General features: G+C 43.3%; 1 protein-coding gene and 1 long non-coding RNA gene across 5 annotated transcripts in view; one reads left to right on the forward strand and one right to left on the reverse strand.

Moving 5' to 3' along the window:
- LOC122929005 overlaps positions 1-26,086 on the reverse strand; it is a 95,616-nt gene that overhangs the window by 3,898 nt on the left and 65,632 nt on the right. The gene's annotated exons all lie outside the window — the stretch shown is intronic.
- Positions 1-26,086, forward strand: part of SBK2 (SH3 domain binding kinase family member 2) — an 84,687-nt gene that overhangs the window by 3,336 nt on the left and 55,265 nt on the right. The gene's annotated exons all lie outside the window — the stretch shown is intronic.

Genomic DNA, 26,086 nt, shown 5'->3' on the forward strand with positions numbered 1-26,086 from the left:
CAGCATTTTCATCACTAATTAGCACGACTTCTCGATGCCAAGGAGTAAGTGGAGAGAGTTCCAATACTCTTGTAGACATCGCTAAGCCAGCAAAGTGGTGTAAGTAGTTTCTCTGCACATTCAGGAGGCATGGTAAATTAAATTTGGATGGATTTCAATTCATAGAGGGAAAGTTTGTGCAATAATGATTTTGGGGTTAGTTTCCACCAACTGGCTACAGGAATAAACTGAATTTATAGGACAGGTATGAATTACCATATTTTTCTGCCAATAAGACGCACCTCTGTTTACTAAAACAACAGGAAAGAGTTACTACATTTTTCACCCCATAAGACACATTTTTTCCCCCAAAAGTGGGGGAAAATGAACCTTCGTCTTATAGGGCGAATACTAAAGTTTTAGTACCAGAGGACCAGGAAGCGGTGAAGGCTCTATACTCACCGCTTCCTGGTCCTTGGCTGTCGGCTGTGCAGTGGCTGTGCACAGCGTGAGGGTGCTCTGTGACGTCACGCTGTGCGCTCCGGTTCACAGCACAGCAGACAGCAGGAGGAGGAAGAGCGCACGTGGTGAGGAGTGTCGTGGTCCAGGAACAGGAGAGGTAAGTGGTTTATTTATTTTAATAAACAGGCAATGGGGGCTGATTTGAGACAATGGGGGCTGCTGGGGGCTAACATGAGAGGCAAGGGGGGATACTGAGGACTGATATGAGGCAATGGGGGCTACTGAGGGCTGATATGAGGCAATAGGAGCTGCTGGGGGCCAATATGAGAGGCAATAGGGGCTGATATGAGGTCATTCACATTGGAGTCTGAGCTGAGGTCTGATTGTGGGTCTGAGCTGAGGTCTTGTTGGGGTCTTATTAACATTGGGGGTCTGATTGGGGCTGTTAGCTGAGGTCTGATCTGAGGTTTAATGAAAAATATTTTTTTCTTATTGTCCTCCTCTAAAACCTAGGTGCGTCTTATGGGGCGAAAAATACAGTACTTTGTAATAATTACATCACTTAACCTATAAATCACTGCTCATACTTCTTGAAATACCATTGGTTATGCTATCCTGTCGACAGGACAATTTTTTCCACCATGAATAACGGAACTGTTTTGCATTACGTCCTAGAATTCCGTTATATTCCGTAATAATTCTGTTACATCGGAACCTATAACAGAATTCCATAACGCCAATGCGAACCCACCCTTACAGTAATTAGTTTGGACCCCATAATAACTGTGGGTTGTTTAAAAGGACACTTGCATCAGAAAGAGGTACTGTATATTTTATATAAACAATTTTTTAAAGATTTTTTTGGGGCTGTTTTTCTTTTTCATTTCAGCGGTAGTATACAATTACTAATTAAAAAAAAAGATATTGTCATTCTATAGCAGTCAGCCCAGAGATAAGCTCCTATATAGATTGGTAGTCCATTATGTAGTTTACTGCTGTGGTGAAGGGAAGATTCTATCTGCTAGTATAATAGTACAGTCGTGGCCAAAACTTTTGAGACTGACACATTTTGATTTTCAAAAATGTTTGCAGCTTCTGTTTTTCAATCTTCTTCTCAGATGTTTCTATCGTATAGGGAAGTACATTTATAATGATTTCATAAGTTGTTGTTTTTTTACTTTCATTGACAAATCCATCAAGATTATCCACAAAATCAGTATTTCCAGTGCTGACTTGTTTTTTCAAGACTTCTGCAATTCACCCTGGCATGCTGGATATCAGCTTCTTGGCGCCCACTCCCTTGGATGAGAACCAACCTTTTTAATGAAGGAGTCTGTCAGTATTTTATGTTGTCCGTGGACCAGGCAGCATGAAACTGCTGACAGGTTCCATGTAATATTTTACATGTTTGACAGGTTGTATGAGAAGCAGTGTCACACCAACGGTTCGAGCCTACTCTGTCCTGCTGTCCCGAGCAGGCGAGGGCGTCGCTCCTCTCTCCCACTGTTTATAGGAACCAGTGCTCAGTGAACTTCCTTTCAGCAATGCAAGAGTTAATCCTTACCTCCTGCTCCCTGTCCAGCTGCCGATTACGGTGCTGATCAGCCTCCCTATTTAACTACAGCTATGGATCCACCTCCTTGCCTGCTCCTTGTAACCAGTAATGGTGTGATCTCTTGTCTGGCTACCCGTGTACCGTACCTCGCCTGACTGCCGACTGTGCTTCTTGCTGCCTGCCCTTGAATTGGAATTGCTTACTGGATTACGCATGTATTTAGCCTTTCGCAACCTAGGAGTGGATATCTGGAATATCCATGTACACAGCCTGCCCTGACCTTGGACTATATTAAGACTACGCCTTGTGCCTGATTCCTTGGTGCCTCAAACTGGTAATTGGCACAGTGGGTCCACACCCACCTCCCGGTAAAAGCAGTATGCTATTGTGTAAAGTGAATTTAAGGATATGGACACATTTGCAATCTTTTTTTTTATTGCATTCTACTTATTTATGGCTAAAATATATATTTTTTATTGATTTAAGCATTTTTTTTAAAAAAATTCTATACAGCTTTCAGTTTCATTGCTGTAAATCTGTCAGAGAGCTTTTCTGATGGCTCAGTTTGTAGCCTTTCTCTTTACTTATCTGACAGATCATAAACTTTCATTTAAAGGGATTGCTCCACTAAAAATATTCTACATTGTTCAAGCCATCACCTGGATCATAATACTTTTGTAGTTGTATGTAATCAAATATTTAGTGTAAACACTGAGTTATTCAATAAAATGTATCTCTATAGCGCCACCTGTTTGCTATTTTTCTTATTTCTCTGTCCATGTCACTGTGGTGGATACACATGTTCATTTGCGTCCTTCAACTGCCACAAGCCATATCTTCTTTTAGAAGCTGAGACAGCTACAGGGAAAGAGCTGCATCAGAAAGGACATGCCCCTGGGAAAGGACATTCCCCAAGAGCTGTGATAGGAAGAGAGTTGCAGTATAAAGGACACACACCATGAGAAAGCACACATCCCTGTGTTGCCAGCTTGAAATAAATCTAGCAGAGCAAATGTAACAATTGTAAGAAGGTACCTGGAATCATCATGGTATCAACGAGGCTCCTGGCCTCGGTGAAGTAAGAGCCGGTATTTTATGTGTCAGTAGCAGCTATTGCTAATTGACACCTTGAGATTTATCATGGCTGTCATAGCTGATCCGTGACGGCTCTTACTGGGAGTAGTCAAAGTGTTGGGTGGGTGACTACTCCCCATGTTCCAGGCCAGGTTTTGCCAGGCATAAAAACCAGTCAGCACTGCCAGGTGTGGTAGATTTACCTCCCTCTGACAGTGGAGCTCAGGAGTCTGTGTGCTGTGAACTGACGGCTGTGCTGGGATTTGAGGTTTGAGCCGGGCTGGAGGACTCAGGCCCCTCTAAAGGCGAATAGGCCGCCTATGGACTTGATGAGGCTGAACTGCTAACAGGGTGTGAATTAACACCCAAGAGAAAAGGTGACTTTTATTGTTTATGGACTTTCCTTGTGTGTGAACGCCTTATCTGCATTTTGTTATACACCAAGTGTGAATAAACACTGCTGTTTGATTCAAGAACTGTGTACTTTGCCTTTATACTGCATCCGCTAGTCCTAACTACCAGAGCGAATGCCCACAATGAATGTAGATATCTCTTTAGATCCATGTGAGGTACAGGGCTAGTTCTAGCTTTGTTAGAAAGAGATTGTACTATATGATGTACAATTTTAATTTGTACATTAATAAACCCCTTTAATATAAAGTCTGATCAAATTGATAAGAATTTAGCTCAATCCTTTCAGCCCCAGGTGATTTTCCATTTTGTGTTTTCGTTTTTCACTCCCTGCCTTCCAAGAACCATAACCATAAGTTGTTGTTTTTTTGTACTTTCTAATGGCACCATTGCATATGGTGTAGTGGGAAGCTGGAAAAATATTCTAAATGGGGTGGAATTAAAAAAAAAAAAATGCAATTCTGCCATAGTTTTGTGTTTTGTTTTTATGGTGTTCCCTGTGTGGTTAAACTATCTGTTCCCTTCAGTCTCTGGGTCAATACGATTACAGGAATACTACATTTGTAAAACTTTTCTGGTGTTTTAATACTTAATTTTTTTTTTTTTAAAATTGGAAAAAAATAAATAATATCTTTTCATCGCCATATTCGGACCCCCATATATTATTATAGTTGTGACTATGTTATTGTGAGGGTTAATTTTTTGCGAGGCAATTTGTAGTTTTCAGTAATATCATTTTGGGGTGTGTATGACTTCTGATCACTTTATGTAAAAAATGTTACCACTCACCACACTACCGGTCCAGCATCGCTGATCCAGTGGTTTACCTTGCTGAAGCATGCCATGCCATGTGACTACTCCAGCCTATCATTGGCCACATTGTGCATGTCAACATATATGGCATGGGTGTAGCTCTAGTGGTCACATGCCAGTATGGCACATCATCATTTCAACTTGGTAAACATAAACTGTTGGAGGCCCACTAGAATGAAGGTCCTGGATCGATGGGAGAATTACAAGGCCAAAAAACATAAAAAACAACATATTCATTTGTGTCAGTTGTTTGACATGATTAAAAATGAGTACCAGGGTTTGACGAAATACCAGTTAAGCAAAATTTCATTATTTTGCAAACATTTTTTGGGGAAACACAGTAATTTACAGGTCTTAATCTAAAAAGTGGTGGAATAAGATGCACCAAATTATCAGGAGGTGCAGACTTCTTAATACATTTTGTGTATCTTCTGAGCTGGTGTAAATTTGCCCTATAATTTACACCAGTTGCAAGAGTAAATTATAGTAAACTTTTAGGTGCACTGAAAACATGTAGAATTTCTATTGAACTAACCATCACAACATTCTGTGGCAGAGATTTCTATAGTATTTGTGCCCTTTAATATGTATGCGATCATTATGTGCATCTATGCAACTTCTGTAGGTTCATGGGACGCAGCAAAATTACTTAGATGATTAACCCTACTTCATTACATATCTAATTACCAGCCTCTTTTAAGATTCCCAAGATTTTTTACAAGTCCTTACTGAAACCTTATGTTACATTTGCCTGTCTTAACAAGCCTCCTCCACCTCCTGTTTCGGTAAAAGGTCATCTAGAGTGTGAAACAGAAGAATGCTCGTGCAAGGTCAAAAACTCCCTACGGAATTGAGGGTATGGACCATGCAGGGCATGGTTGAAAGGGAGGTCCTGAGCTCAATCTTACCATGCATAGAAATGAAATGTAAAAGTTTGTGCAAAAAAAAGTAAGGAAATCAAAATAGAAGATGGTCCCTGAAATAAGAACCCCCCAAAAAAATATAACCTATGCGTCTATGTTCTATGTGTTCTATATAGTAAGCTGTAGCATTCAGAGAATGGCTGGCAAATCTAAACAACATTATTTAGATGTAATTCCCATGTAATAATAATTCTGGATCAGTTGGAGCACTTGAGTTGTCCTGTTGCTCTATTTTTCCTAGAATTCTACGTAGAATTTAACAACTGATTGTGACCATTTACTTTTTTGATCCTGGCCACAGCATACAGGTGTCAGCTGTAGAACACAGTCAGCACCAGCTGTATATTTATACTCCTCAGATGCCACAGACAATAGCAACCGTTGCATTTGAGCGGTCAGACAGATATAAGTGACTCCTTCTGTCCTACAAACCCCCTCCTCCAATGCAAGGTTCCAAGTGGTTTTGAAGGCCTCCAGGTCTACTAGTGTGTAATGGAACACTGGTAAATTCACAATTCACTGAAAAACATACTATAACTATATAGCAGTGTACGATACAAGCAATTGAGCAATAACATGTTGAAGTCCCCTAACAGAACTAAAATTGCAAAAACCTGTCTCAAATAAAAAAATAAACAACCCACAATTATTAAAATTCAAATCACCCTCTTTCTCCATTTATCATATTAAAATGATAAAGAGTAAAAAACATAATTGATATTGCCACATCTATACTAATAAAATAGTGTATTCATCCCACACAGGGAAATCTGTAAAAAAAAATAAAAAATTACGGAATTGCAGTTTTTTGGTCACCTTGCCTCCCCAAAAAATTGAAAAAAAATAGCAAAAGATCCATTTTCAACAAAATGATTCCTAGAAAAACTATAGCTTACCCCACCAACAGTTAAGTGAGATAGAAGATGAGCTCTATCCAGGCCCAAAAAAGCTTGAGTATAGGGAAGAGTTCTGCAGAGAAGACTTGAACTCTGCCACTAGTTCCAGCTTTTTCATTATGCGCATGCATTTTTTTCTAAGAGGATTCTTGTACATAGTATATAGTGGCTCCTAACAACTCCCAAAATATACAGGAGGAGAGGCATATGTGGTGCTGAGAGATAAGAACTGTATTGCTCACGAGAGGATTCCAGGTGGAATGCAGTTCCAGTTCCTCATGGTAAAAGAGGTAGTTGTGTGGCCTTGGAGGACACGGAACTAGAGAAGAACGAGCAATACTAGTCTGACTTGGGACTGACCAGGGAATAATGGCTCTGCTTCTTTGCACAATTATAACTGTTAAGAAACTGTTATGTTTAGGCTATTATTTCCTGTTGCAGCTGCACAGCTAGATGCATTTCACTCAGAAGCATGGGGCGTCTCCCTTCTGCCAGCACTGTACTGCTGCGAGATGCCTTATCTTACTCCCCACTCTGTTTGTTTTCAGCTCTGGAGCTCACAGAACAGATAAGTGTGGGGTAAATCACACTTACAGAAAGGCAGTAGGCTCCTGTGTAGCTGTGTAGAAGCAGTTGTTTTATCAGGCTCACAATCTCAGCTAGCTGTGACATGCCCTCACTTTCTCTCAGCCATCTTAAGTGTCTCTGTTAACGGGCAGTGGACTGCAACATAGGTGGAAGTGAGACCCATGGTGACCATGACTTTACAGCTTTTTTCAGGTGGATGCAGGCATATATTCATTGTTAAATGAATTTGCTAGTTGCACCATTCTCTATTAAATGAAATTGTGTGAAAGTACGGTGACTCTTTAAATCAGAACATAGTTTGGATCACTAAATAAGATAGTCACTCCCTGCACCAGGCAGGTGTTGCATGCATAGTATGACACTACTGATACAGGATCATCTTAAATGGCACCTGACAGTATGCTGTACTCCCTTTGATGTTCCTATTTCCTAATTGTTGTATTAGATATGAAAGGAACAGCAATCTTAAGGCCTCATGCACACGACCGTTGTGTGCATCCGTGGCCGTTGTGCCGTTTTCCGTTTTTTTTCACGGACCCATTGACTTTCAATGGGTCCGTGGAAAAATCGGAAAATGCACCGTTTGGCAGCCGCATCCGTGAGCCGTGTTTCCTGGCCGTGAAAAAAATATGACCTGTCCTATTTTTTTCACGGCCAACGGTTCACGGGCCCATTCAAGTCAATGGGTCCGTGAAAGAACACGGATGCACACAAGATTGGCATCCGTGTCCGTGATCCGTGGCCGTAGGTTTTAGTTTCATACAGACGGATCCGAAGATCCGTCTGCATAAAAGCTTTTTCTGATCTAAGTTTTCACTTCGTGAAAACTCATTTCCGACAGTATATTCTAACACAGAAGCGTTCCCATGGTGATGGGGACGCTTCTAGTTAGAATACACTGCAAACTTTGTACAAGACTCCCCCCTGCTGCCTGGCAGCACCCGATCTCTTACAGGGGGATATGATAGTACAATTAACCCCATCATATCCCCCTGTAAGAGATCAGGGCTGCCAGGCAGCAGGGGGCAGACCCCCCCCCCCCTCCCCAGTTTGAATATCATTGTGCGGCCCCCCCCCCCTCCCCTGTTGTTAACTCGTTGGTGGCCAGTGTGCGCACCCCCCTCCCTCCCTCCCTCTATTGTTTTAATACATTGGGGCCAGTGTGCGCGCCCCCCCCCCAACCCCCCCTCCCTCCCTCTATTGTTTTAATACATTGGGGCCAGTGTGCGCGCGCCCCCCCAACCCCCCCTCCCTCCCTCTATTGTTTTAATACATTGGGGCCAGTGTGCGCGCGCCCCCCCAACCCCCCCTCCCTCCCTCTATTGTTTTAATACATTGGGGCCAGTGTGCGCACCCCCCCAACCCCCCCCCCCCCCCCTCCCTCCCTCTATTGTAATCATCATCGGTGGCAGCGGAGTAGAAGATTTTCATACTTACCTGCTTCTTGCTGCTGCGATGTCTGCGTCCGGCCGGGAGCTCCTCCTACTGGTAAGTGACAGGTCTGTGCGGCGCATTGCTGTCACTTACCAGTAGGAGGAGCTCCCGGCCGGACGCAGACATCGCAGCAGCAAGAAGCAGGTAAGTATGAAAATCTTCTACTCCGCTGCCACCGATGATGATTACAATAGAGGGAGGGAGGGGGGGGGGGGTTGGGGGGGTGCGCACACTGGCCCCAATGTATTAAAACAATAGAGAGAGGGAGGGAGGGGGGGTTGGGGGGGCGCGCGCACCCTGGCCCCAATGTATTAAAACAATAGAGGGAGGGAGGGGGGGGGGTTGGGGGGGCGCGCGCACACTGGCCCCAATGTATTAAAATAATAGAGGGGGGGTTGGGGGGCGCGCGCACACTGGCCCCAATGTATTAAAATAATAGAGGGGGGGTTGGGGGGCGCGCGCACACTGGCCCCAATGTATTAAAACAATAGAGGGAGGGAGGGGGGTGCGCACACTGGCCACCAACGAGTTAACAACAGGGGGGGGGGGTCTGCCCCCTGCTGCCTGGCAGCACCTGCCAGGCAGCAGGGGGCAGTCATGTACACAGTTTTTTTGTATATTCTAACCTGAAGCGTCTCCATCACCATGGGAACGCCTCTGTGTTAGAATATACTGTCGGAAATGAGTTTCACGATGTAGCTCATATCCGACAGTATATTCTAACATAGAGGCGTTCCCATGGTGATGGGGACGCTACAAGTTAAAATATACCATCGGATTGGAGAAAACTCCAATCCGATGGTATAACAGAACTCCAGACTTTACATTGAAAGTCAATGGGGACGGATCCGTTTGAAATGGCACCATATTGTGTCAACATCAAACGGATCCGTCCCCATTGACTTGCATTGTAATTCAGGACGGATCCGTTTGGCTCCGCACGGCCAGGCGGACACCAAAATGACTTTTTTTTCATGTCCGTGGATCCTCCAAAAATCAAGGAAGACCCACGGACGAAAAAACGGTCACGGATCACGGACCCACGGACCCCGTTTTTGCGGGCCGTGAAAAAAAACTGTCGTGTGCATGAGGCCTAAAGCAGATAGCCACCTCTCTAGTTTTATCTGTAGGAATGGCGAGAAATATTTGGTTGGCAAGGTAGCAGGAGAAGGACAAGGCAAAGTGAGACTCTTGCAGGCAAACTACATCAGCATGGTTACTACAGTATAACAACATGCTTTAGACCTCTCGTGCTGCGAATTAATACCGTGCATGCTGTGCGATACCAAAGTTAAGCACAAGACATGGGAATTATCAATCAGTATAAGATTACAAGTGAACTGTGGGACAGAGGAACCAGTGATTGAAAATCTGTAGCAGATACAGAATGTGAGAAAGCCTAGCCTTATGCGATAGGCAAGGGTTAGGTGTAGTAGTGGGGACTGCACCAGGAAAGGAAGGTAAAAGTGAGTAACCCTAAATAAACAGGAAAAATGACAAGGGTAAGCTGTGTGATTTGCTTTAGTAGGGATAATAGTGCGTGGGAGGCACTGCGCAAGTGTGAAACACAATGGATGGAGAAGGCGTGAAAGGCAAGGTGGAAAAAAACAGATAACAATTGACAATTGTATAGCAGGTGGGTGCATTTTAAAGCAAGCTAGTAGAGACCAACTGTGGTGGAAGTTGGGTAGCAGGATAGGAACTAAAATAAACCTTAGGGTACACTGAAAATATAAAGTATTAGAACACAATAAAAACATTATACAGTCATTTTCATCAATAACAATAGAAAAAAGAAAGAGGGATGGAGGGAAATCAGCAAAAATTTTCTTCAGCTTCGGTCGGTAACAACAGTAAAGTCTAGGTAAGGTAACTCAGGATACAGAGAAAGAAGTCATTCAATGGAGCAGTATGGTTGTTCCATATATCAGGGTGTTTCCAGTATGCAGTAGTTACTACCTACCAAAAATTGATTCAAGGAAGGACAATGATGAACTGGCATGATGGGCACTGGCACTGAAGGGTCATTTGATCTGCGTGGGAACTAATAGCTAGGATGTCTAGTCCAGTCCTACAGAAGACCTGAAAATGTTACTGCTGGACATAGTATCATAACGCACAGGAAAATGAAGCTTGATGCATATGAGGCTGCATAGACCAGTCAGAGTGCCCATACTCACCACTGTCAGAAACCCACAAAATGAGAACTGGACCATGAAGCAGTCAAAAAAAGTTGGCATGGCCTGATGAATCATGGTTTCTTCTGCATCATGTGGATGGCGAGGTACATGTGAGTCACTTACCTGGCAAAGAGATGAAACCAGGATGCACTATGGAAAAAAGGCAAGCTGGAGGAGGTAGTGTAATGCTGTTGGCAATGTTTTGAGAAACCTTGGACCCTAACATTCACGTGCATGTTACTTTGACGCAGCAACGTACGTAAACATCGTTGCAGACCAAGTCAACCCCTAATGTCAGTGGTGCTGTCTAATGGCAGTGACTTCTTTCAGTAGGATAATGCAGCTTGCCACTTGCAGTACGCAGCCCTGAAGGGTTTTAGCGATGGTGAGGTCACAGGGGTAGTTACTAACCGAGGGTGGTTGTAGTACTCACAGTCTTTTATATACCCTGGGCATACGTACAGCAGTGATGGAGAGGCTGGCACAGGGGACTTCTGGGGCACTCTCTATGTATAGGGACCAGGCCTGATGGTAGGTGAGGTGCCCTGGATGTTGCAGGTTTGTTTAATGTGCCGGTGGCAAGATCCCTTTAAATCCGTGACGCCAGTGCCGGTAATGGTGGCACACCGATTTATTGGAGTAATATTTGAGGAACACAATGTAGTGGTGAACCAAAACTTCTGTTTACTGAAACAGTTAACTATATACAGTCTTTGGTCAAAGTTCCATAGGTCAGAGATGGTAACATGCAGGCTTTACATCAATTGGCAGGCACAATGTTCTTGCAAGATACTCAGAGGGTTAAACACTTACAGATCAGGCTGCACTTTCCTCAGAATCCTGTCTGTCTTTATCCCAAGGCCCGTATGCCCTATTGCTGGCTTTATCCTTGGTTAGGGAAAACTTCCTCAGGTATATATCTCCTTGCTTTAAATAGATCCTTCTGCCCTTCTGCTCTCTGGTTCGACTGGAATACCTTTTGCTCTGCACTGTACTTTGTAGGAACTTAGTTTCTCTCAGGAGGTAAACCCTTCTCCTGGTGGCAACTTCTGAGCTTCTCCTACTCAGGAACCTCAGGCAGGCTAGACTGCACTCACTAGCCTCCTGGACTATACTGCACTGCACTGACTCTTTCCTGTCTGGGTCTAACTATATATACTAGGGGTTCCCTAGCTCCCTCTACTGTCTAGGAGGAGGAACTACCCCTAACAGGCCTGATACACAGATAACAGGAAAAACACATACAAACATCATATAAAATACAATGACCAATAACGTGGCCACATTGACCCTTGTGTAGTGCCCACGTTTACCTAGTGGGACACTACACACTCTGCTAAAATTATCAAGGAATGGGTGGAAGAACGTGACATGGAGTTCAAGGCATTCACTTCAAATTCACCAGATCGTAGTCCAATCAAGCAGACAGGAACAAGGCTGAGGTCAGGATAAGGAACAGGATTAGATTTAGCAAACACAATTACAACACATGAACAAGAGCCAGAAATGGATGTACTGTAATTACCAAGCAATACACTATAGTATCTTCTCCTTTAAATAGGCTGCCAAGATAATATCTTAATGTGCCAGTTGCCGTGGCAACCTGAACCCACCACTCCCTGATCCAGCAGGACGGAAGCACGGGTTGGAACTGTATTGACTGGACAAGAGGGGTAGGTGGTTTTAATGTTATGACTAATCAAAATATACTGTACATATATATAGCCTATATGGACAAAAGGAACACATCTTTTACTCATTGAATTCAGTTGTTTCAATTAGTCCCATTGCCACAGGTGTATAAAATCCAGCCCCCCAGCCATGCATTCTGCTTTTACAAACATTTGTAAAACAATGGGTTGTTCTAAAGAGCTCAATGAATTCCAGCATGGCCCTGTAAGAGGATGCCACCGCTGCCACAAGTCAGTTGCTGAAATGTGTTCCCTCCTAGATATTCCACCATCAACTATAAGTGGTATTATTGTAAAGTGAAAGCATTAAGAACCAGCAGCCACTCAGGCACAATATGGCAGAACACATGACGTTACAGAGCGTGTTGAGGAGCATAGTGCATAAAGGTCACCAACACTCAGCTGACTTCATAACTGAAGAATTCAAACCTTCTCTGTAATTAATATCAGCACAAAAACTGTGCTGTGCTGAGAGATTTATGGCATGGGTTTACATGGCCGAAAAGCTGCATGCAAGCCTCACACCATCAAGCATAATGCCAACATAAAGTGATGTAAAACACTCCACCATTGGACTCTAAAGTAGTGGAAACGTGGTCTGTGGAGTGATGAATCACACTTCTCTATCTGGCAGTCTGATGGACCAGTCTGGATTTGATGAAGACCAAGAGAACGTTACCTGCCTGAGTGCATTGTGCCAACTGTAAATTCTGGTGGAGGAGGGATAATGCTAAAGGCTTGTTTTCCAGGGACCGGCCTAGGCCCCCTAGTTCCAGTAAAATGAAATCTTAATGCTTCAGCACTAAGACATTTTGGACAATTGTATGCTTCCAACTTTGTGGGAACAGTTTGGAGAAGCCATTTTCTATTCCAGCATGAATGTGCCCCAGCACACAAATCAAAGTACATGAGGGCATGATTGGGTGAGTTTGGCATGGAAGAACTTGACTGGCCGCACAATCTCAACCCCATCCAACACCTCTGGGATAAACTAGATTGGAGACTGCCATTCAACATCAGTGTCTGAATTTCAAATGTTCTTCTGGATGAATAAGTAAAAATTCCCAGACATACTGCAAAATATTGTAGAAAACACTCCATATAAAAGGGGTTGTCTCACTTCAGAAAATTACATTCATCATGTAGAGAAAGTTAATACAAGACACTAAGGCCTCTTTCACACTTGCGTTGTCCGGATCCGTCGTGTACTCCACTTGCCGGAATTACACGCCGGATCCGGAAAAACGCAAGTGAACTGAAAGCATTTGAAGACGGATCCGTCTTCAAAATGCTTTCAGTGTTACTATGGCACCCAGGACGCTATTAAAGTCCTGGTTGCCATAGTAGGAGCGGGGAGCGGGGGGAGCGGTATACTTACAGTCCGCGCGGCTCCTGGGGCGCTCCAGAGTGACGTCAGAGCGCCCCATGCGCATGGATGACGTGCCATGCGATCACGTCATCCATGTGCGTGGGGCGCCCTGAGGTCACTCTGGAGCGCCCCGGGAGCCGCACGGACGGTAAGTATGCTGCTCCCCCGCTCCCCGCTACACTTTACCATGGCTGCCAGGACTTTAGCGTCCCGGCAGCCATGGTAACCACTCTAAAAAAGCTAAACGTCGGATCCGGCAATGCGCCGAAACGACGTTTAGCTTAAGGCCGGATCCGGATCAATGCCTTTCAATGGGCATTCATTCCGGATCCGGCCTTGCGGCAAGTCTTCAGGATTTTTGGCCGGAGCAAAAAGCGCAGCATGCTGCGGTATTTTCTCCGGCCAAAAAACGTTACGTTCCAGAACTGAAGACATCCTGATGCATCCTGAACGGATTTCACTCCATTCAGAATGCATTAGGATAATCCTGATCAGGATTCTTCCGGCATAGAGCCCCGACGACGGAACTCTATGCCGGAAGACAAGAACGCAGGTGTGAAAGAGCCCTTACTAACGTATTGTGATTGTCCATATTGCCTCCTTTGCTCGCTTGATTCATTTTTCCATCTCATTATTCACTTCTTGTTTCCATGGGTTAGACCACCCTGCAATCCAGCAAAAGTGTCCGTGCTTGCACACCAGCAAAAAGTGCCAGCTTATGTGCAGTCCCGCAGTCTTGGCTAACAGAGAGGCCAGAGCTTTTTACTATAGTGTGCAGGTACGGCCACCGCTGATGGATTGCAGGGTGGTCATAACCATGGAAATGAGAAGTGTATAATGAGATGGAAAAATGTATCAAGCCAGCAAACGAGGCAATATGGACAATCACAATAAATTAGTAGGTGCCTTGTATTAACTTTCTCTACATGATAAATGCCATTTGCTTAAAGGGGTTGTCCAGGTTCAGAGCTGAATCTGGACATCCCTCCATTTTCACCCCGGCAGCCCCCCTGACATGAGCATCGGAGCAGTTCATGCTCCGATGCTCTCCTTTGCCCTGCGCTAAATCGCGCAGGGCAAAGGCATTTTTCTGAGTTCCGGTGACATACCGGGCTCTCTATGGGGCTGACAGGCAGCCCGGTGACGTCACCGGCACTGATGGGCGGGATTTGGCTCTGCCCTAGCCAGTAAAACGGCTAGGGCAGAGCTAAAGCCCGCCCCTCAGAGCCGGTGACGTCACCGAACACACTGCTGGGCGGAAGTTACCGCCCGGCAGTGTGTTATTGAAAACACAAGAGCCTGTGCCCTGCGCGATCTAGCGCAGGGCACTGGAGCGCATCGGAGCATGAGATGCTCCGATGCCAGGCTCAGGAGGGCTGCCGGGGTGAAAATAAGGGTATGTCCGGGTTCAGCTCTGAACCCGGACAACCCCTTTAAGTGAGAGAACACCTTTAATGCCTATGGATTTAGAATGGGACATCATAAAAGCTCCCATAGGTGTAATGAGTAGGTAAGTGAGACAACACCTTTAATGCCTATGGATTTAGAATGGGACATCATAAAAGCTCCCATAGGTGTAATGAGTAGGTATTCAAATACTTTTGACAATTAACCTGACTACAATTCAAATCAGTGTTGCACAAATTGCAAATATCTCTGTAACTTAAAAACATAATTACCAGGAAGAATGGCTAGGTTATGATAGATTGAGGCCTGGTTTGATTTTTGTAGTCAATACTGAAGAGTTTCTACACGACAGAAAACTAGACCACAGTCTGGCATCACCAATGATCACTGTCAACCAAATGCATTTGGTTGTCTCTATTTTTGTGATGACATGCTCCCTGGGTGTAAAGATACAACAACATTCTAGAGATACACCAACATCAAGCCTCTGTACTATCCTCTGACTGCCATGGCTACACAGAGAAACCTTGCCAAGAGAGTGATCACTATACAGACTGAGACTTCTGTATTTCCTATCCTGCCATACGGCATGCAGTCTTCCACAAGACAGCAGGTACCTCTAGCATGTATGATTCCACCAACTGTCTTGCACGCAGACATATAGCTTCTGAGGGACCTGTTTTAGGCAATTCCATGCAGAACCAACTTAGATGGTGTGATAAAAAGACTTGAGCAGTCTCATCAAAAAGACATCCAAAAGGTAAGGAGGGGACCCAGAGGTCTTGGACATTTATATTCTAGCGACTGAGGCTGGATTTTTGGACCTAAAAGTGGCATAGTTGCATGCCTTGAAAATGGTACAGGAATGATTCCTTTACACCTCTTTATGATTTGACTCTTCACCTACAGTCGTGGCCAAAAGTTTTGAGAATGACACAAATATTAGTTTTCACAAAGTTTGCTGCTAAACTGCTTTTAGATCTTTGTTTCAGTTGTTTCTGTGATGTAGTGAAATATAATTACATGCACTTCATACGTTTCAAAGGCTTTTATCGACAATTACATGACATTTATGCAGAGTCAGTATTTGCAGTGTTGGCCCTTCTTTTTCAGGACCTCTGCAATTCGACTGGGCATGCTCTCAATCAACTTCTGGGCCAATTCCTGACTGATAGCAACCCATTCTTTCATAATCACTTCTTGGGGTTTGTCAGAATTAGTGGGTTTTTGTTTGTCCACCCGCCTCTTGAGGATTGACCACAAGTTCTTAATGGGATTAAGATCTGGGGAGTTTCCAGGCCATGGACCCAAAATGTCAACGTTTTGGTCCCTGAGCCACTTAGTTATCACTTTTGCCTTATGGCACGGTGCTCCATCGTGCTGGAAAATGCATTGTTCTTCACCAAACTGTTGTTGGAAGAAGTTGCTGTTGGAGGGTGTTTTGGTACCATTCTTTATTCATGGCTGTGTTTTTGGGCAAAATTGTGAGTGAGCCCACTCCCTTGGATGAGAAGCAACCCCACACATGAATGGTCTCTGGATGCTTTACTGTTGGCATGACACAGGACTGATGGTAGCGCTCACCTTTTCTTCTCCGGACAAGCCTTTTTCCTGATGCCCCAAACAATCGGAAAGAGGCTTCATCAGAGAATATGACTTTGCCCCAGTCCTCAGCAGTCCATTCACCATATTTTCTGCAGAAGATCAATCTGTCCCTGATGTTTTTTTTGGAGAGAAGTGGCTTCTTTGCTGCCCTTCTTGACACCAGGCCATCTTCCAAAAGTCTTCGCCTCACTGTGCGTGCAGATGCGCTCACACCTGCCTGTTGCCATTCCTGAGCAAGCTCTGCACTGGTGGCACGCCGATCCCGCAGCTGAATCCTCTGTAGGAGACGATCCTGGCGCTTGCTGGACTTTCTTGGACGCCCTGAAGCCTTCTTAACAAGAATTGAACCTCTTTCCTTGAAGTTCTTGATGATCCTATAAATTGTTGATTGAGGTGCAATCTTAGTAGCCACAATATCCTTGCCTGTGAAGCCATTTTTATGCGACGCAATGATGGCTGCACGCGTTTCTTTGCAGGTCACTATGGTTAACAATGGAAGAACAATGATTTCAAGCATCACCCTCCTTTTAACAGGTCAAGTCTGCCATTTTAACCCAATCAGCCTGACATAATGATCTCCAGCCTTGTGCTCGTCAACATTCTCACCTGAGTTAACAAGACGATTACTGAAATGATCTCAGCAGGTCCTTTAATGACAGCAATGAAATGCAGTGGAAAGTTTTTTTTGGGATTAAGTTAATTTTCATGGCAAAGAAGGACTATGCAATTCATCTGATCACTCTTCATAACATTCTGGAGTATATGCAAATTGCTATTATAAAAACTTAAGCAGCAACTTTTCCAATTTTCAATATTTATGTAATTCTCAAAACTTTTGGCCACGACTGTAGATGGTTTTGAAAGAAGAGGTGCCAGAAATAATCTAAGAATTCCAGAATGGGGTAAAGTGATGACACAGTAACTATTATTTTCAAAATGGTGTTAAGTGCTACTGAATGAGACATTTATTATTGCTGATCATGAGCATCGCACAGGCAAGAAGATTTAGACAGGGAGTATAGCTGCTAGGAATATGATATGTCAACCTTATTATTACTTGGATAGAGAAGAAATACTATGGAAAGCATGGGATAGAGGCACAGTGTAATTTGACAGGGTTGAAGTTAAGGTACTTCTAGACTTATTAAGCATGACTCTACAGAGGATAAGGATTCTATGACCAGTCCTAGAAAGAAGTCAAAGGCAAAGGGTTCATATCGATGAGTACATCTCATTGTTTGTAAAAATGCCTGTCAAGTCAGTTAGCTATGTCATCGAGTGAGCGATGCCAATTCCTGGATATGCCTATTTTTACTCTATTGGACTGACTATCCAAGACAAGAAATATCTTTATAACAATGCATGAGATGGCAACAGCCTCTACCACAGATTTGTCCAATTCAAGACCTATCAATGAGTCTCGATCTATTGGTAGCACACTTGGAAGCATTAATAATTATACCTATTACAAACAAAGGCTATGTGGAGCCTATGATGAATAATAATCAAGACACCCTACTCATGATTATAGATATGGGGCCATGTTTGGTGGAGTTTTATTAGGGCATTTATCCAATATTTTATGGAATCCTAAATGGCGGCCCTGATCCTCCTCTCACAGACTGTTTTAAATCCTTCTGAGAAGTTTGACTGTCTATTAGACTGTTTAACTGACCCAGGAATAAGGTTCTCCATCCATGTCCTCTCTATAAAAAAATCCATACTTATACAAAGTACTTTCATGAAAGAGTGGGAGACAAACCCTGCAATATAAAAGAGTATGGACGTTTGTTAGGGTCGTAGTACATATAGTAACATAGTTTATAAGGCTGAAAAAATACTTATGTCCATCCAGATCAGTCTTTTATCCTGCAAGTTGATCCATCCAACTAGCCCTCCTTAACCCCTTAGTGACCACCCATACGTGTTTTTAAGGCGGTCACTAAGGGGCCTTAGGCTGGGCTGCCGCATTTTTACGGCGGCCCGGTCTTAGCGCTGCACGGCTCCCCCGTGCAGCGGGGAGCGCGGACCCAGCTCTCACATGAGAGCCAGGGCCCTGCCTTTAACAGCCCGGACCGGCAGAAGTGCCGATCCGGGCTGTTTAACCCTTTACATGTTGGGCGCAATGGCGCCCGCTGCATGTAAAGTGGTGACAGAGGGAGCGGACTCCCTCTGTCTCCCATCAGCACCCCAAAAATGCGATCGCGGGGTGCTGATGTTCGGAAGCTTACCTTGCTTCCATTCAGGGCCCCGAGCCTGTCTTCAGTTCTCTCCAGCAGGCTGTGCCTCTCTGGCGCAGCCTGCTGGTAAATGTTTGAATAGCATTGCTATTGAAATGTAATGCTTTATAGAGATAATGCATTACATTTTAAAAGCAATCAAAATACTGTATATTATAGTCCCCTTGTGGGACTTTTAAGTAGTAAAAAAATAGAAAAAAAATACACATTTATTAAATAAAAAAAAATCCATAAAATAAAAAATATGCTCTTTTTTCCATTGAAAATACGCTTTTCAATGAAAAATATAGCAAAAAGAAAATATCCCCCATATGTTTGGTATTGCCGCGTCCGTAACGACCCGGACTACATAAATATTACATAAATTATCCCCTATGGTGAACGCCGTAAAAAAAATAATATAAGACAGAATTTCTAATTTATTCTTAGTTTCCACCGAAAAAAACGTAATAACAAGCGATCAAAAAGCGCCATTTACTCCAAAATGATACCAATGAAAAATACAAGTTGTCCCTTAAAAATCAAGCCCTCACACAACTCCATAGAAAAAGAAAAAAGAAAAGTTATGGGTCTTGTGAAGTGGCAATGCAAAATCATTTTTTTGGTTAATAAAAGGGGTTTTATTGGAAAAAAAAAGTAGTAAAACATAAAAAAAATTATAAGTATTTAGTATCACTGTAATCGTACTGACCCAGAGAATAAAGATATTATGTTATTCATACCGAAAAATGAACGCCGTAAAATTTATAATGAAAAAACGCAGTGCAGTATTGCTATTTTTCCCCATCTCACTCCCAGAAAGAGTTAATAAAAGTTAATCAGAAAGTTATGTGTACCCCAAAATGGTGCCATTAAAAACTACAACTTGTCCCGTAAAAAACAAGCCCTCATAAAGCTATATAGACAAAAAAAAAAAAAAGTTATAGCTCTTGGAACGAGACCATGAAAAAAGGAAGAAAAACGCTTTGTCATAAAGGCCCAAACAGGCTTGGTCACTAAGGGGTTAAAGGAGTTCTGCGAGAATGATTTAAAATAACCAGCAGCAACCTGTGGGTTTGGAGGATTTTGTTGCTCTTATGTCTGGGCAGCTTTCTGCCCACATTACAAGCATTAATACCACTATTACCATAATAATTGTCGTGTTATGGGCATTTCTTTAGGCATAATTTGAACTAATTTATTTACACTATATATTTATTATTTAAACACCGTTGATTCATTGGGTAAGAGTATTATGATAGAGGTGTTAATAATATTGGGGTTACATGTAACATAGTACATAAGGCCGAAAAAAGACATTTGTCCATCCAGTTCGGCCTGTTATCCTGCAAGTTGATCCAGAGGAAGTGAAAAAAAAACCCTGTGAGGTAGAAGCCAATTTTCCTCACTTTAGGGGAATAAAAATTCCTTCCCGACTCCAATCAGGCAATCAGAATAACTCCCTGGATCAACGATCTCTCTCTAGTAGCTATAGCTGGTAATATTATTATGCTCCAGAAATACATCCAGGCCCCTCTTGAATTCCTTTATTGTACTCACCATCACCACCTCCTCAGGCAGAGAGTTCCATAGTCTCACTGCTCTTACCGTAAATAATCCTCTACTATGTTTGTGTACAAACCTTCTTTCCTCCAGACGCAGAGGATGTCCCCTCGTCACAGTCACAGTCCTGGGGATCAATAGATGATGGGATAGATCTCTGTACTGACCCCTGATATATTTATACATATTAATTAAATCTCCTCTCAGTCGTCTTTTTTCTAAAGTGAATAACCCTAATGCTGATAATCTTTCAGGGTACTGTAGTTGCCCCATTCCAGTTATTACTTTAGTTGCCCTCCTCTGGACCCTCTCCAGCTCTGCTATGTCTGCCTTGTTCACTGGAGCCCAGAACTGTACACAGTACTCCATGTGTGGTCTGACTAATGATTTGTAAAGTGGTAGGACTATGTTCTTATCACGGGCATCTATGCCCCTTTTGATGCAACCCATTATCTTATTGGCCTTGGCAGCAGCTGCCTGACACTGGTTTTTGCAGCTTAGTTTGCTGTTTATTAAAATTTCTAGATATTTTTCCATGTCAGTGTTACCGAGTGTTTTACCATTTAGTATGTACTGGTGACTTGCATTATTCCTTCCCATGTGCATAACTTTACATTTGTCAGTATTAAACCTCATCTGCCACTTATCTGCCCAAGCCTCCAGTCTATCCAGATCGCTCTGTAGTAGTATACTGTCCTCATCAGTGTTAATTACTTTACACCACGGGTGTCAAACACAAGGCCCGCGGGCCGAATCCGGCCCGCCAGACCTTGTCATGTGGCCCGCGTAGCCGCCGCCGCCGGCCGCCAGCCTTCACCTTTTTATTATCATTATCACTTACACCCGATACAGGAGCCGGGAGGATCAGCTGTGAGGGAGGCGGTACTTACATCTACAATCGCTCGCCGAGAGGAGGGAGGAGGCAGGCTGGGAGGATGGGCGCTGGCAGTGTGAGTCATACGTCACGCGCCTGCGCCGCCCACTTTATGAATTAAGCAGGCGGCGTGGGCGCATGTTGTATGACTCACACTGCCAGCGCCTGTCCTCCCGGCCTGCCTCCTCCCTCCTCTCGGCGAGCGCTTGTAGATGTAAGTACCGCCTCCCTCACAGCTGATCCTCCCGGCTCCTGTATCGAGTGTAAGTGATAATGATAATAAAAAGGTGAAGGCTGGTGATTGTGAAACTTGAAAGGGGGGAAAGACCGTATGTGAATGGCTACTGGGCTGGCGCTGCTGAAAGGGGTTAATTATAACTACTGTGGGAGCAAAGGGGGGAATAATTAGCTACACTGAAGAGGGGACTGAAAGGGGTTAATAAATACTGTGAATGGGGGACTGCTGAAAAAGGGGTTAATAACTACTGTGAAGCCCCTTCATAGTAGTTAACCCCTTTCAGCAGTCTTCACAGTATTTATTAAACTCAGCAGTCCCCCTTCAGTGAAGGGGGGACTGCTGGGGTTAATAACTACTGTGAAGGGGGACTGCTGAAAGGGGGAAATAACTATGAAGAGGGGGCTGCTGAAAGGGGTTAATAACTACTGTGAAGGGGGACTGCTGAAAGGGGTTAATAATTACTGTGAAGGGGGCTGCTGAAAGGGGTTAATAACTACTGTGAAGCCCCTTCACAGTAGTTATTAATCTCTTTCAGCAGTCCCTCCTTAACAGTATTTATTAACCCCTTTCAGTCCCCTCTTCAGTGTAGTTATTTATTCCCTCTTATGCTCCCACAGTAGTTATAATTAACCCCTTTCAGCAGGCCCAGCAGAGGACTGCTAAAAGGGGTTAATAACTACTAGGGGGGGGGGCTTGGGGGGTGACACCATTTTTTACTGCACCGGGTGACACCAGCCCTAGCAACGCCACTGTCAGCGCTCCTTATGCAATTATATACATACGGTAACCATTAACTATTAGAGATACGATTATACAGTGAGTGGACACATAGTCCTACAGATACAACCGGCCCTTTGAGGGTGACCAAACTGCTGATGCGGCCCCCGATGCATTTGAGTTTGACACCCCTGCTTTACACAGTCTAGTGTCATCTGCGAAAATTGATATTTTACTATGCAAGCCTTCTACAAGATCATTAATAAATATATTGAACAGAATAGGGCCCAATACTGACCCCTGAGGTACTCCACTAGTGACAGTGACCCAATCTGAGTATTTACCATTAATAACCACCCTCTGTTTTCTATCATTGAGCCAGTTACTTACCCACTTACAGACGTTTTCTCCCAGTCCGAGCATTCTCATTTTATATACTAACCTTTTATGTGGTACAGTGTCAAATGCTTTGGAGAAGTCCAGATACACGACATCCATTGATTCGCCACTGTCAAGTCTAGAACTTACCTCCTCATAGAAACTGATTAAATTTGTTTGACATGACCTATCCCTCACGAAGCCATGCTGATATGACGTTATTTGCTTATTTCCGTTAAGATGCTCTAACATAGCATCTCTCAGAAAACCTTCAAACAGTTTACCCACAACAGATGTTAAACTTACCGGCCTATAGTTTCCAGGCTCTGTTTTTGGACCCTTTTTGAATATTGGCACCACATTTGCCATGCGCCAATCCTGTGGGACATTCCCTGTCAATATAGAATCTGCAAATATCAGAAATAAGGGTCTGGCTATGACATTACTTGATTCTCTTAGGATACGGGGGTGTATGCCATCCGGTCCTGGCGATTTGTCTATTTTAATCTTTTTAAGTCGCTGTTGCACTTCTTCCTGGGTCAGACAGGACAAAATATTTAACAGCTTTGCTTTCTCCTCGTCGCTCTCTGCGACTCCCCCCTCATTACTCTTTAACGGGCCGACACCTTCAGATTTATACTTTTTAACATTTATATAATTGAAGAACATTTTAGGGTTAGTTTTACTCTCTTTGGCAATTAATCTCTCAGTCTCTAGTTTGGCCGCTTTTATTTGTTTTTTACATGTTCTATTTTTTTCCTTATAGTTTTTCAGTGCTTCTGTGCTACCTTCCTGTTTTAGTGTTTTATATGCTTTCTTTTTGTCATTTATTGCTTTCTTTACAGTTCTGTTTATCCTCATTGGTTTCTTTTTGTTCCTTAACCTTTTATTCCCATACGGTATGTACCTCTCACATTGAGATTTTAGGATGCTTTTAAAGATATCCCATTTTTATTTGTGAGGACTTTATCCCATTTAGTTAGGCCTATGGCCTCTCTTAGTTGGCTAAATTTAGCTTTTTTGAAGTTTGGTATTTTTGTTTCTCCCTGTAGAAACGCTCTCTTGAATGATAATTGGAAGGTTATTACTTTGTGGTCACTATTTCCCAGGTGTCCCCCAACCTGCACGTCTGTTGTTCTGTCAGGCCTATTGGTTAATACTAAGTCTAGTATGGCCGTCCCTCTAGTCGGGTCCTGAACCAGTTGGGAGAGGTAATTGTCTTTGGTTATTGGCAAGAACCTGTTTCCTTTATGAGATATACAAGTTTCAGTTTCCCAGTCTATATCTGGGTAGTTAAAGTCCCCCATAATAACCACCTCATTATGATTTGCTGCCTCGTCTATCTCGTTTAGTAGTAGATTTTCTGTGGACTCTGGTATATTAGGTGGTTTATAGTAAACTCCTATTAGTAATTTATTATTGTTTTTAGCACCATGTATTTCTACCCACAGTGACTCCACATGTTCATGTCCCTCACTTATATCTTCACGAAGTGTGGGCTTTAGACCGATGTATATCATACCACGTGAATGTTTGGAAAATGCATTTCACAAAATATCACATTATAATAAGTGGTCAATAAGTTATTGGTCTGAACCTCAGGATGGGGACAAAGGTGAATTCAAGAGCCTAGATTGCGGGCAATTTGTTGAAAAAACTATCGAAAATATATTTGCATGTGCTGTAGAGGCATGTCCAGCAGTCACCAGTCTCCTACTAAGAGGTACACTACCCGTAAGTAGCATCTGAGAGCTTTTTATAGTGCAGAAGGGAAAGCACATTTATGTCCTCTTGTGGCAAGACCCAGTTTCTAATCAGACCACACCTGTAATCATTTACATATATGCCTGAAACATTTCTATCTGGGTGCATTATTTTTTCAGTGAGCATATACCTGCATATATATATATATATATATATATATATATATACAGTACAGACCAAAAGTTTGGACACACCTTCTCATTCAAAGAGTTTTCTTTATTTTCATGACTATGAAAATTTGAGATTCACACTAAAGGCATCAAAACTATGAATTAACACAGGTGGAATTATATACATAACAAAAAAGTGTGAAACAACTGAAAATATGTCATATTCTAGGTTCTTTAAAGTAGCCACCTTTTGCTTTGATTACTGCTTTGCACACTCTTGGCATTCTCTTGATGAGCTTCAAGAGGTAGTCACCTGAAATGGTCTTCCAACAGTCTTGAAGTAGTTCCCAGAGATGCTTAGCACATGTTGGCCCTTTTCCCTTCACTCTGTGGTCCAGCTCACCCCAAACCATCTCTATTGGGTTCAGGTCCGGTGACTGTGGAGGCCAGGTTATCTGGCGCAGCACCCCAGCACTCTCCTTCATGGTCAAATAGCCCTTACACAGCCTGGAGGGGTGTTTGGGGTCATTGTCCTGTTGAAAAATAAATGATGGTCTAACTAAACGCAAACCGGATGGAATAGCATGCCGCTGCAAGATGCTGTGGTAGCCATGCTGATTCAGTATGCCTTCAATTTTGAATAAATCCCCAACAGTGTCACCAGCAAAGCAACCCCACACCATCACACCTTCTCCTCCATGCTTCACGGTGGGAACCAGGCATGTAGAGTCCATCCGTTCACCTTTTCTGCATCGCACAAAGACACGGTGGTTGGAACCAAAGATCTCAAATTTGGACTCATCAGACCAAAGCACAGATATTCTACCATGAAGGCCTGATTCACACAGTCTCCTCTTAACAGTTGTTCTAGAGATGTGTCTGCTGCTAGAACTCTGTGTGGCATTGACCTGGTCTCTAATCTGAGCTGCTGTTAACCTGCGATTTCTGAGGCTGGTGACTCGGATGAACTTATCCTCCGCAGCAGAGGTGACTCTTGGTCATCCTTTCCTGGCGCGGTCCGCATGTGAGCCAGTTTCTTTGTAGCGCTTGATGGTTTTTGTGACTGCACTTGGGGACACTTTCAAAGTTTTCCCAATTTTTTGGACTGACTGACCTTCATTTCTTAAAGTAATGATGGCCACTCGTTTTTCTTTACTTAGCTGCTTTTTTCTTGCCATAATACAAATTATAACAGTCTATTCAGTAGGACTATCAGCTGTGTATCCACCTGACTTCTCCACAACGCAACTGATGGTCCCAACCCCATTTATAAGGCAAGAAATCCCACTTATTAAACCTGACAGGGCACACCTGTGAAGTGAAAACCATTTCAGGTGACTACCTCTTGAAGCTCATCAAGAGAATGCCAAAGCAAAAGGTGGCTACTTTGAAGAACCTAGAATATGACATATTTTCAGTTGTTTCACACTTTTTTGTTATGTATATAATTCCACATGTGTTAATTCATAGTTTTTATGCCTTCAGTGTAAATCTCAAATTTTCATAGTCATGAAAATAAAGAAAATTCTTTGAATGAGAAGGTGTGTCCAAACCTTTGGTCTGTACTGTATATATATATATGTATAGATATATTATAGATAATTTTTTAAATTATTACTTCTGCCCTCCATTTTTTCTAAATGGCACTCTGGTGTACATAGGAGCCTTTAATATATTTACTTGTCATTATTCTGTAACAGCAGCTGCTGTGCGCCGCTGTTCCCCTGCTTACCGCCGCAGTCCCGGGTGCCGTGTTCAGCGGTGATCTGCTACCAGTGCTTCCCCATTCACCGCTGCAGTCCTGGGTTCTGTCCATACAGCAATCATCTCCTTCGC

The sequence above is a fragment of the Bufo gargarizans genome, chromosome 2, assembly GCF_014858855.1.
Source record: "Bufo gargarizans isolate SCDJY-AF-19 chromosome 2, ASM1485885v1, whole genome shotgun sequence".
In the NCBI taxonomy this organism is placed as follows: domain Eukaryota; kingdom Metazoa; phylum Chordata; class Amphibia; order Anura; family Bufonidae; genus Bufo; species Bufo gargarizans.